This window comes from Arvicola amphibius, chromosome 13, assembly GCF_903992535.2.
Source record: "Arvicola amphibius chromosome 13, mArvAmp1.2, whole genome shotgun sequence".
NCBI classification, from domain to species: Eukaryota; Metazoa; Chordata; class Mammalia; order Rodentia; family Cricetidae; genus Arvicola; species Arvicola amphibius.
The window spans coordinates 29349860-29362993 of NC_052059.1; positions in this window are offsets into that span (position 1 = coordinate 29349860).

The window sequence follows — 13134 nt, forward strand, 5'->3', positions numbered from 1 at the left end:
AATAATTGGAGGATTGGAAGCCTCCTCCCAGCGCCTGGCTGCCTTCCAGGGCTTGAGAACCTCCGACCCAGCGCAGAGATCAGTGATAAGCTAGGCGTGCCCAGCTACAGCCTCCTTCCCCGGGGAGCTTCCCACACACAGTGAAAGCGAGTGAGAACAAACCTCAGCCCCCAGCGCACCACCCAGGAAAGCTTTCAAGCCAAGCGCTCTGGCTGCACACTGGCGGCAGAATCTTGGCAAGTGACAAAAGCCCCCGAAGCGTTGATTGTCTCTGCCAAGAGAAGCCTGTGCAGTCACGGCTTCTGAGACCGCAGGACTGCACGAGGTGGGTGGGGAGGTTAGCAAGATCCAATAATAATTAATGCTGCCACCAATATCTCCTCGCCTCTGAATCCGGGCAAGCCCCATTAGCCTTTGAAGCTCTGTGAGAATCTGGAAGACAAGGCTTTAACTTTGGAATGCGGAGTGATCTCTGCTAGTCAGCCACCTGCAGGGGCTTGGGAGCCGCCCCTGGGAAAGAGGTCCTGTCAGAAGTCAGGCAGCTTCCGACTGGCTTGACTTTTGGGACGGAATCCCTTGGCTCCCGAGATGAAAAGGAGCCTAGATATACAGCCCAAAGGCGTGGCAGACCTCTGTACACCAGTGAATTACCCCTGGGTGTGAGAGGAGGAAGCAGAGCATTAAGCTTTCTGGGTCCTGGCATGGATCCCTGCTGCCTCTGAGCTCAAAGTCACGCTGACTGCCCCAAGTGAAGGGAGCTTTGTGTCTCCACAAACCTAAAGCAAATCTCATCCCTAGGCCCCAAAGGCTGTTCCGGGAACACAGAACACCTGGGTGGATGCCGGGGTTCCTGCTTAGGTCACAGGGGATGAAAGAAAGCTGCTTCCCAGCAGCCAATAAAACCTGAGAAGTTCTCATTTTGATACAAACCAAAAAAATCAGTTTCGTTTTTGAAAGTAAGCTAGTTATTCAATCTCATGGCTTCTGCTCAGATCGAGTTATGAACATGTAACTTTCAAGTCAATCATCATTTGGGTCCATGCTTTGTGTCTGGTGGTAAGAGAGGATAAGAAACTTATCATATATGAAATTAATGAAATCACCAGAGAATAGGTAAAAATTTAAAACAAGAATCCGGACTAGGGTTTAAGTAAAACAAATGGAAAAAAAAATGTTTCTTAAGTGCTCTTCCTCTACAGAGTTCCGAGGATCTGCTGTGTTTACCATGTCAGAATGCTCATGGTAAGACGTGAAGGGGTTACACAGACTTCTCCAAAGAGACATCTCCACCAGAGTATTGGATCTGCTCTTGGACATTCCTGAGTGTGCCCAGTGTCCTGTCTGTGAGCACAGCTCTCAGCATCCATGTTATTCTGATGACGGTAATACTGGTTCCTTCTGCTGCTGTAAAGGACACGAATTTCAGGCAGTGTAGACTATAGAGAGAATGGGTAACTTAAGAAGCTGAAGTTGTGAAGCTGGGCGGTGGTGGTGCATGCCTTTAGTCCTAGCACTTGGGAGGCAGGCGGATCTCTGTGAGTTCGAGACCAGCCTTGTCTACAAGAGCTAGTTCCAGGACAGGCTCCAAAGCCACAGAGAAACCCTGTCTCAAAAAACAAAAAACAAAAAACAAACAAACAAAAAAGCTGAAGTTGTGGAAATAAGTGAACATTTTGCCATTAAAATGTGTTCTTCTAAAATGAAAAATATTTCATTATTTGCAGGAATTCTTATAGTGGTAACAATAACAGCCACTCTATCAAATGCTTAATATGTGTAAATGATAAGTTTAGTGGCTTACATAATTTCCTTTTATGAGATCAGTGCAATTATCTTTGGATGCAGAAACATGCACAGAGAAGGTGAATAACATACACAGGGGCATGCAGCCGAGGATGGTAGGGCCGTGAGACTTGGATGTTGCAGTTCTGTCTCCCTCTAGAGTCAACAGTTTGGACTTCCTCACCTCTTCTCACTGCTGCCTAATGAGTAGATTTAAAGAGTTTCTAAGCTATTTGGTGAAAACCTTTCCATGGACATGTTTATGGATTATCAGTTGCCAAGGCAACCAGAACTCTGTATTCTCAGCTCTGTCTTTCAGGGCAAAGGCAGTGTGCTCTTTTCTTCCCTCTGATTATCCCATACTGATTCCTCTTGCTGGTCTCTCTCTGCTAAGTGGTTAAACTCTGCAGGGACTTTGAATCTTTGCACCCCTACCAGCAGTGCAGCAGGTATATTATATGTGCTCAGTAAATGTTTAAGCGACTGAGAAATTTGAATGAACCAGAGAATTGCACATAAACCAAGAAAACCCAAAGAACTAAAAGGAATCAAATGCAAGGGGGGTCGACAGGGATTTGCTGAATACTTATCATGTGCAAGTATTATGAATTATTTATTATAGAACTAATTTAGAAAGACTTAGAATCAACTTGTAAAGCAATGCTGTAACATTTTCCTCTCATTTATAGACACGGGAACCGAGGTGGAATGGATTAAGCACATTGCCTTGGGTCACGCAGCGCATAGAGAGACATGGAATCTGAAGCGAGGTGTTCTGGCTTCCAAGCCCAGGCTTTTTATTTTCTGTCGTTCTGACTCTTTTAAGGATCCTCTGTCTTGTTAAATGTTTCCTCTAAGTTCAAAGAAACCTCCTCCTGAGTTGTAGCATGTCTTCTCTCTCAAGTTCCACAAGAACAACCTCCAAATACTAATCCTATGAGAATCTAGCAGAGCCTCAGAAGCAAGTGGTTGTTGTGTCTTGCCTCTAGAGTGTCCCCAAAGGTTTCGCTGACCGACTGTGGCATTCCTAGGAGACAGCAAAACTTTGAAAAGGTAGAGCCCTGTGAGAGAAAGTCTGGTCATTGCAAGAGTCCTCTTGCATGGGATATGGGGACTGCAGTCCCTTCCTCTCTTTCCTTCTCCCATTCCAGCTGCCAGGTGATACGCAGCTGGTGGTCACAGGGTCCCACGATGATGCCACATCTCTCCCACTCGCCCAAAAGCAACAGAGAAAACTGAATATGTCATGTGTGATGATACCTCTGGAATTGTGAGCTCAAATAAACCTGTTCTCCACTTAATTTGGTTATCTCAGTATTTGGTCACAGTCATGTAAAGTTGACTATCATAGTGATAAGATATAAATTAGTAGCTGGTGGAATGAATATAATGATGGTAGATGGATGGATAAAATGGACGGTAAAGTGGATTTGGTAATAATGAGTTGATCTTTATTAACAAAGCAATGATAATGGCCAAACCAGAGGTTAAACACTTAGTTGCACAGCAAGGAAGCTGTTCTCTAATTTGCTCATGTAGCAGATCTTCCATAGCATTGGTTTTATAGCATTGGTTTTACAGTAAGCATAGAAGTAAAATTTACTTTTATCTGAATATATCTTAAAATATAATTAAATAGTTTTTATCATATTTAAATTGCATTTTGGCTGCTTGAAATAAAATTAAAATTGAATTGAATAATAAAACCAAATATTTTCATGTGTATGCTGTCCAAATGGTTTATTGGAAAAGAAAAGAAGACAACACCAAAATATTCTGTAATTTGCACTGCATGTTTGTTCTGCCTTTCTTGTTCTCTATAATACTTGAGTGCAGCCATTATGGAGCAGGAATGATGAGCTTGGCTGGAGAATCTATCCGTGTTTCACACAACAGGAAAGTGTGCAAATGAGGTTGTCCCTAATGTTTTACAAAGTGATAGGAGAAACATTTCCGTTAATTTGCAAATGGGCATATACACAAATGAAATTTGTCTTACGCATGACATGATATCCCTCCACAATGACAAATAATTATAATATGGGTCTGCAATTCAGTGTCTAGAACATTATGGACCAACCACAGGTACTTTAAATTCAGAAATATCAAGACACTGCTAACGCATGCAATGTGTAGCATACGGAGCAACATTCCTACTTAACATTAACATTTCTACTCATGAAAACAGGAAAATAGTCACACTAAATGGAATAACTAGATTCCACATAAAGCTTTTTTTTCCAGGTGTTGTTTAGCTGCTGAGTTTGCCACAAATTTATCAGCACCTGAATATCAGAACCTCTCGCTTCAGAATTGCAGATGAAGGTCTGAGGATGCCTTTCTCTTGATTCTTTTTTGCATGCATCATTAAGACTGGAAACTGAAGGAAAATGGCCACCTATCAAACGGCATAGAAGAGCTACTAAATATTCATCCATCCATTTGTTTGTCCCTAATTCAACCAATGTGACAAGCTACAGAAAATAAGCCGGTTAGATTCCGTGATACATCTGTGATATGGGCTGACAAAATCATGAAGGTGGGAAATGTTTGTTCTAAAAGCCTTGTCCATCTTCTCTCCTCTGAGACCGATCTCTTCCTGCTGATACTGGCTTCCTGAAAGCAGGCGAAGCCCCAGTGCTGCGGGACCCCTGAAAAGAAGCAATTTCTTATGCTCTGGTCTGAATTCTAGTTATGCTAAAAGCCCGAACTAGAGGTTTTCAATGAGCACAATGAATAATTTTTCTTCATTTTTTAAAGTAATGGGGGTGGTTTACAAGTAGTGAAGACGAAGATAGCCGCACATGACAGCACTTGAAAGATAGAGAGAGACAGGAGGAGAGGTAGTCAAAGCCTACCTACAAAGAGCTAAGGGAGTCCTTACTAGATGTTGCCCAGGTACAGGATAAGAGGCTTCTTGTCACTTTCTGGCACAGTTTCTAATTCCAACTTATCATTGCGCTAAAAGACTCAGTGTAACGCACTGAGATGAGGGGCATGGCATCTCTCAGATCACATTCCGGGGATGGTCCCACTTGGTCAGCCTCCATACACCAGGGCCCAGGATCCAGGGCGAAGTAGTATGCCTGTGTAATAGGGCGGGAGTCAGAAGGCAATTCTGGAAAGAGAAGTTAAAAATGTGAGCAGGCTCTTTCCAGCCTTAATGCCTATCGAGGAGAGATTATAAATCGTGCCAACTGAGAGCAAAGGCTAGTTCCGAAGAGCAGATAGAAATATCACAGAAAGAAAATTGATCCATTTTGAGGGGTGAAGGCTCCGTAGCATTTGGGAGGCCAGTTTTTGCAATCCCACAGTCTTCACAGGGCAGACTCTCGATAGTTAAGAGCACCTTCTAGGATATCTGAACTGAGACACTGAGGAAAAGGGACCCTCAGAACCTACCCTGGAGAAGAGATGGAAGAGCAATTTGCGCATGCCCAGTACCGGCCACTCATTCCCAAGCTACGGATACTATCGCATACTTGGGCAGTGCAAACACTGAACACAGGTTAAGGGAGCTGACAATTAGTCCTATGGCAACCCTCACGGGTTGATTTCTGGCCCTGCTGGCCAAGGAATAAAGTTTCTACAGGGCTACAGTTTCTGTACTAAAGTAGCTGCTTCTCCTGAGGAATCTGTGATAAAAAAAATATTGCTAGTTGCTAGGGCAATAGCAAACATAAAATTTTCTCTCAACCCAGAAAACCTCTTCACAATGATAGCAGAGACAGAAACGAGGCAATTTAATTACCGAATAAACATGAAGTCAGGATGCACATACACGTAGTAGGCAGTTCACTTAAGAAACAAGCCAAACAAATACTGCCTATATTATACGGGTCTTCAAATTATCACCTCTCCTCAAGGCAGAGGGCTTGACAGTACTGGGTGACACCTGGTAACTGTTAGTTTACTTGGTTCAACCAGAAGAAAAACCATCTTTGTCTGGCTGGAGGTAATTCAACAGTTTGGGGTGAGTGCAGCTACAGAGGTGAGTCCCCTCCCTCCTGCTCCTCAGAGAAGGCCAGCGTGAGACTAGGGGCTGTCTCCTTGATGTTTACTGATATTTCAAACAGAGAGCCCAGGTTCTTGAGAAGGACATTCCCCAGTCATCAGACTCACAAAAGACCTATCTAGTTCCAAAAGAATGCTCAGACCTTATAAAGGGAAAGAAAGTACTTATAATTATATGTTTCTGACATAAATGGTCTAAGATGAAGGAGGGAAGGGAATCTCAAAGCTTATTTTTGATGGGGAGAATTTTATCCTTTTTTTAAAAAATATTATTTGTATTTGTCCTCCCACATCTCACTGCTAGATATTGAGACACTGATCTGTCCCCCATCTCCCCACGCCCCTATCCCCAGGAGATTTTAATAGGCCATTCGGGGCCATGATTTCGAACATGGCAACCAACTGTGAGTATTGCAGCCTTTCCTGCAGATTAATTAAAATGTGTTCTCAGGATGAGAATCTGTCACAGAGGTGGCAGCTGCATTTACAGAAGCCCCCAGGAGACCACTGATGCTCCTTCAGGACAAGGACTCACAGCCTAAGCTACAACATTCATTTCCACAAAGGGATACCTACCCAGCTGAGACGGAATAACCTCCCACAAGCCACATAGAGACTAATAGTTTGAAGGAATTATTTTCTAGATTCGCAAATTTCTTTTTCACTCCTCAAAAACCAAACAAACGAACACAATGGTCAGTTAGAATATTGCATTGGTCGTTTCTGGCACTTCTTTCTCTTCCATGAGCTCATGGTCATCTGTCTCCTTCTTTCTGAAAAGAAGGGCAGGAGTCTCAGTCTTCAGATGGTACTTTCTTCCCTAGTGGGGTGGTACAGTGTGCAGTGCAGATAACCCAAGAAGAGATAACTGCTGAAGACAGTTCTGGAGCAGTCGAGCAATGGAGCTCAACCAAGAAGTCCAGGTGACATCTCTTTCACCAAGACATCAAACACATGGTCCTGTCTATCTCAGAGCTGGGAAGGGATCAACTGTTCAGCAGGAAGGTTTACTGTGTTTACTTGATTTGGGGAAAAATAAAGTTTAGATGGCTCTTGAATCAAATAACATCATCCTTCTTTTTGGCTGACTGTTGTGACAAAGATTGACTTTTTTTTTTTTTTTTTTTTGGTTTTTTAAGACAGGGTTTCTCTGTAGTTTTGGAGTCTGTCCTGCAACTAGCTCTTATATACCACACTGGCTGTCTATCCACCATTGCTAGGAGTCTTAGCTGGGATCATCCTTGTAGATTTCTGGGAGTATCCCTTGTATTTGGTTTCTACCTGACACCAAAATGCTCCCCCCCTTTCCAGTCATCTCTTTCAGTACCCACACCCTTACTAAGCACTCAAGTTCCCATTCCCATCCACCAACAGTCCATCCGGGAGATCTCTTCTATTCCTTCTTAACAGGGAGATCCACATGTCCCCTTTTGTGCCCACCCTTCTTGTTACCAACCCTCTCTGGGGCTGTGGATTGTAACATGGTTATTGTTTACTTTACAGCTAATAGCCACGTACAAATGAATATATGCAATACATGTTTGTCTTTCTGGGTCTGGGTTACCTCATTCAGTATGTTTTTGTTTTTGTTTCTAGTTGCACTCATTTAACTTCAAATATTACAGCATTGTTTTTAACAGCTGGGTAATACTCCATTGTATAAATGTACCATATTTTCTTTATACATTCTTTGTTTGAGGGGCATCTACGTTGTTTCAAGGTTCTGGCTATTACAAAAAAAAAGTTGCTGTGAACAGAGTTGAGCAAGTGCCCTTGTGGTGTGATTGAGCATCCTTTGGGTATATGCCCAAGAGTGGTATAGCTGGGTCATGAGGTAGATTGAGTCCCAGTTTTCTGGGAAATTGCCATATTTATTTCCAACGTGACTGTACAAGTTTTCACTTCTACCAGCAATGGAGGAGTGTTCCCTTTGCTCCACATCCTCTCCTGCATAGAATGTCATTTACAAATTAGTTTTATTGTCTGTTCATGCTCTCAACAACATGTTAGATGATAGACCCTCAGAAATTCTTTATGGGCAGTAAGAATTTCGTGTCAGGCATCTTATGGACACCAGAAAAACAGAAATTGAAAGAGGAAGCTATCTGACTAAATTCACTAAGCCAAGAAGCAGCAGAGCCCTCACTCTCAGGAAGTCCTCACTGCTGTGAACACTGTACTTCTACTGGAAACTGAGTGATAGAGAAATGGGGGGAAAGCAATGCTAAGAAAAGAGACACGGGCAATACAGTTATTCAGCTTCCCACCTCTGTGTGACGATTTGAGAATAATGAATTTAAAAGAGAAAAGGGTTATTTGGGCTCCAGGTTTCACTCTAAATTTCATTGAACTAAATTGCTTCAGGCCTCTGGCAAGGCAGAACACTTTGGGGCATGTAAAAAAATGAAGCTACTCATTGCATTGTGGCTGAGAAGAAGAAAAGAGAGAGTCTGTTGTCAAAGACCTATATTCTGCCCTTGGGCATGCCTCTAATGACCTACTTCATCCAGCTAGACCCCACCTAACATTTCTACAGCCTCTCAATAGCCAATATGTGTGATGCAAACATTTAACATATGAGATGAAGGGAGCGGTTCCAGATATAAAGCACAACCATAATAGTCAAAACACATCACTATGCCGCAAGCACACTTATGAGGATCTGTAAGCAATCCCACTGTAACTCCATGGTGCTGCTTTGATAACAGTTTATTTGTGTCCAGAGTGTAAGCACAGACTCTAATCCAGAAATGACATTTTTAACATTTGAACAGAGAAAAATCTCCACTGCGGTAGTAGATGTTATTCTGATATCCCAAGTAAGAACTGTGCCCGTGAGGGCTCCAAGGATAAAGTCCCAGGATCCCACGAGGTGGTACAAATTTTACTAAAAAGGAACAATTTCTGCTAAAATATTTGGTTTCATACAAGCAGCTTATTTGCAACATATGGCACATTTTTTGGTGAATGCTGGATCAATTAAGATAATTCATGGAAGAAATCTCTTTAGGAAATGACTAAATTCTTAACCTAGCCATCCCAAGATCTATTTTTACCCATGTATCCGCAGATCCCCCAAACTTGTTACCAGAAAGAAAAAGAAATGACTTGCAGAATTTTTAAAGGATACAAAGAAAATGGCAATGATTGTAACAGTTTATATGTTCTCCCCAAATCAATTTTAAATATAAAAGTAGCAATTTAAAACCACAGGTCTCCAAAAATAGGGCTATAAATATTTCTCATGTAAAATATTGCTTAGGAAAGATACTTATTGTTGTCATTGTATTATCACCTTAACCCACAGAAGATAAGAAATATTATACCCTAATTTTTCAAATAACTACAATGTTCAAAATTTTTTAACAAGTTATATAAAGGGTAGGAAACTAATCCATATTAGATTCACAATTGCTTATTTAAAAGCAGCTTTATAGAGATTTAACTGACAGACAGAAAAAGCACACATTGAAAAATATTTAGAAGGTATTATTTGATGATCTGTGCATGAATATGTATATAGAAGCATGAAAACAAGATAGCAAACATGCCCACAATTCAAAGAGTTCCTTATGTGCCTTAGTTATTTATTCTTCCCTATGGCAGCCACTTGTCATATGGGTTATTTTGTGTTTTCTGTAGTTTTCTGTAAGTGTAATCATATGGTACACTTCCTGACACTTCTGAGTTTTGACCTCTTTTCCTTCGTGTAGTTACTTGGAGAATCGTCTAAGGTGGTATGGACATAATTGGTTCACTCATTGCTGAGTAGTATGAATAGCCTCAATTAGTTTATGAATTCCACATGTTAAGTGAGCATTGCATTGTTTCCATTTGGGACCTACTGCAAATTAAAATTTGAAAAATATTAATGTGTGAATACAAGTATTAATATGTTTTCATTGTCATGAGTAAAAGAAGTAGGGGTTAGAATTAGCAGTGGCATAGGATTAATTTTTTGTCCTGTTAGGGTCTCACTAGTAGCCCTGTTTGTCCTAGAACTATGTAGAAAACACTGTCCTCAAACTTACAGAGTTCCATCTGCCTCTGCTACAGCCTCCTCAATGCTGGGATCAAAGGTGTGCATCACCACAAAGAGCAAACATGTGCACACACACAAAGACACACATTGATATTCAATATATATTTGTATTCGTTATATATAGAGAGAGACAACAGAATTCATTTTATTAGTGTTTTATTTGGGGGATTATAATTACATTTCTTGTTTTCCTTTCCTCCCACCAAGTGTTCCCCCTTATACTCACAAATAAGTGTAGTCTTTACTCCCCAACAAGGAAACTTTGACACAATGAAGATAACTACAGAAAACCCACAACCAATCAAAATGCCGGGTTCTGGATCCCAGTCCCAGTGAATACATCTACAGAACATTTCCCTACCTAACACTCAGGGAATATTGTGGAAGAGGGACGGAAAAAGTCTAAGAGTCAGAGGATCAGAGGCTTTGCTGTGAGACTGTGTCTCCTAATATCGGAAGCTACATCCATAGTCTCACCAACATGACTGCCCAAACATGAGCTGGACAAGGGCGACACATTTTTAAGCCTCATCTTACATTCCCATTAAGAGTACTGAAGTCCCAAAATCTCTACACATTATCATCATCCCATGAGGACGATGTTTCTAAACATGATTATATTAAGAGATATGCAGTAGCTACCACCTCATGGTGTTAATCTATATTTTCTTAAAGACTAACGATAATAAGAATCATGTCATGTGCTTCCTTACCATTTGTTCTAACTTTTATCATTTTTGATTGGGTTGTTTGTCAGGTATTTTGAGAATTCTCTACATATTCTCCATGTAAGTCCTTTATCAGATATGTAGATATTTTCAATACTCCCCATATAAAGACTTCAGGTCTCAAAAATGATCATTGGGCTGTGAATAATTTTTAAGGTAAGCATTACCTAACAAAGACACTTGCTTATCTTTTCACCTCCTTAACAGTATCTTCTAAGACAAGGTCTTAATTTGGATTAAGTACGATTGTTCTTTTGTGCAGTGTATTGTTGGTGTTCCATCAGAGAGCTCTGTAAACCAGCATCACAGAGACATCCTCTTTCATAAAGTTTCCAGTATTACCTTCAGGCTGGAGAGCTTTTTAATGCCATTCTGCCCTACAGTTCTTCTTAACCCATCTTCCCTAAACACCCCCCTCCATTCTCATGTCAGAGGCAGCAGTGCGGGTTCCCTTTTGTACTCCGCAGCCTTGGACTTTTCTCCAGGCATCAATTTGAACCAATTTGCGGCTCATCTAGTTTCTGTTGTCTAAGAGCCTGTATCTCCTTGCCTGGTGACTAATACCTCGAGTGCAGCATTTCATACGTGTTAGCCATTTCAGGCCGAGAGGCGAGTCCATGCCCCATGGCTCTCTTCTAACCATAAGCGGGAGTGCTGCAAAATCTCAGACTCCAGCAAACTGCTTTTCTTTAGTAGTGAACAAGCCACCTGAAGTTAGAATCCAATCATTCCAGTCCCCTACATTGTGTTCCTTGCTCATGGAACCCAAGGCATTTAACAGCACATGATAATAATGAGTGTTGTGTGCCCTTTGTGCTGACAAAAAAATGTTATTTAAAAACAAGTCTATACAAAGCAGTTACCTATGCTCCAATAGATGGCCCTACAGCCACAGAAATCCTAGCAGCACTAATTCAACTTTAGTAGATTTTTTTTAAATGCAGTCTTCTCATTCTACATAGTTGTTCCCATTCCCATACCTTCCCCTCCTCCTGCCCCACCCTTCCCAGACCCCAACCCCCATCCAGTCCTCAGAAAGGGTAAGGCTTCCCATGGGGAGTCAACAAAGTCTGATACACCACTTGGAGACAGGACCAAGGCCCTCCTCCAACCCCCTACTGTATCTAAATTGGGAAAGATGGTGGGAGAATGTCTGGGAGGAGTTGAGGGAAAGATGGAGTAGTTATGGTAAAAATACCTCTTACACATGCATGAAATTCTCAAAGAATAAAAAATAAGCAAAAAAGGAGGTTCCTCCTACTTTCACAAGGGTATTATTTTTAAAGGCTTATTTTTATTGTTGTGTGCGTGTGCGTGTGTGTTATGTGGGTGTATGCCACACATGCAGGTGCCTGCAGAGGCCAGGAGACAGCATCAGGTCCCCTGAAACCGTAATTACAGAAATTTGCAAGCCCTCCCACATGGGTGCTAGAAGTTCTCTCAAAGATTAACAAAAGCAATCTCTCCAGACCCTTGAGGGTACTTTTACTTATTACAGAATGTCTAAGGTTGTTATTTAAGAATAAAATTTCTAAAGCCTGGCAGCTGGCCTCTTACACTCTTTTATAAATGTCTTAAGGTTGGCCCAATAGCCTCTGAAGTGAATCTCTGTACTCTCTCAAATGAGTACCTCTCAGTGTGAACTAAGAATGGTGTCATTGAAACTTTCTGGCAATAGAGTTCAGCACTCTTTAGGAAATAGAAGATTCATGCTACAATGTTGGCATGTGTTCTGATGGCTAATCTTGATTGTCAACTTGACTGTATCTGGAATCAACTAAAACCCAAGCTGTGGAGCATTCCTGTGAGGGATTTTCCTGAACAGGTTATTTGAACAAGAAGACTCACCTTAAATCTGGACTTTACTTTCCAGGACTGTCCAGAAAAAAGGGTAGGGAGAAAGGAAACTTTGCTTTTTGCCTACTTCTCTCTCTCTCACTGGCAGGCCCATCTATCCTGTTGCTACATTTCTTCACTGAGATTATAACCAACTTCCGTGGGAGTCCAACGTAGATTAATGGCCAACGGCTCTCCAGGAACCCCCCCTGCTATCAGTGCCAGATTGGGACTGATGATCCATCCGGGCCTGTGGACAGAACAACTACTGGAATCTCTGCCTCTCCAGTATGAGATACCACTACTGGACTACCAGGATCACACCTGTAAGCCAACCTAAGAAACCTCCTTTTCAAACATGTATTGCATATTTTAATATATGCATTATATATTTTTATTTAATACATAGATTCGTTCTAACGACTCTGTGATAACTGACTAATGTACCTAGTAATGAATAAAATATGCTGTTATTTGGAAAGAGGACAGATGAAAAAATGTACCAAGATGACCAGGAAGGAATCCCTCATGTGAGGCCAAAAGGCCGTGCTGTGTCAAAAGACCATCTGCTGTGAGGAGGGAGAAGGGCTGCCTTCACAGCAAACGCTGAGCCACTAAATTTCCATATTCTGGCACGGAGTGGAACTCCTTGGAAAGTAGACTAGCATGACCCCTCTCTTTGTTTTCAGCCGTTTCTTTCAGGGTTGATTTCTTTATCTTGTTATTCTTTAG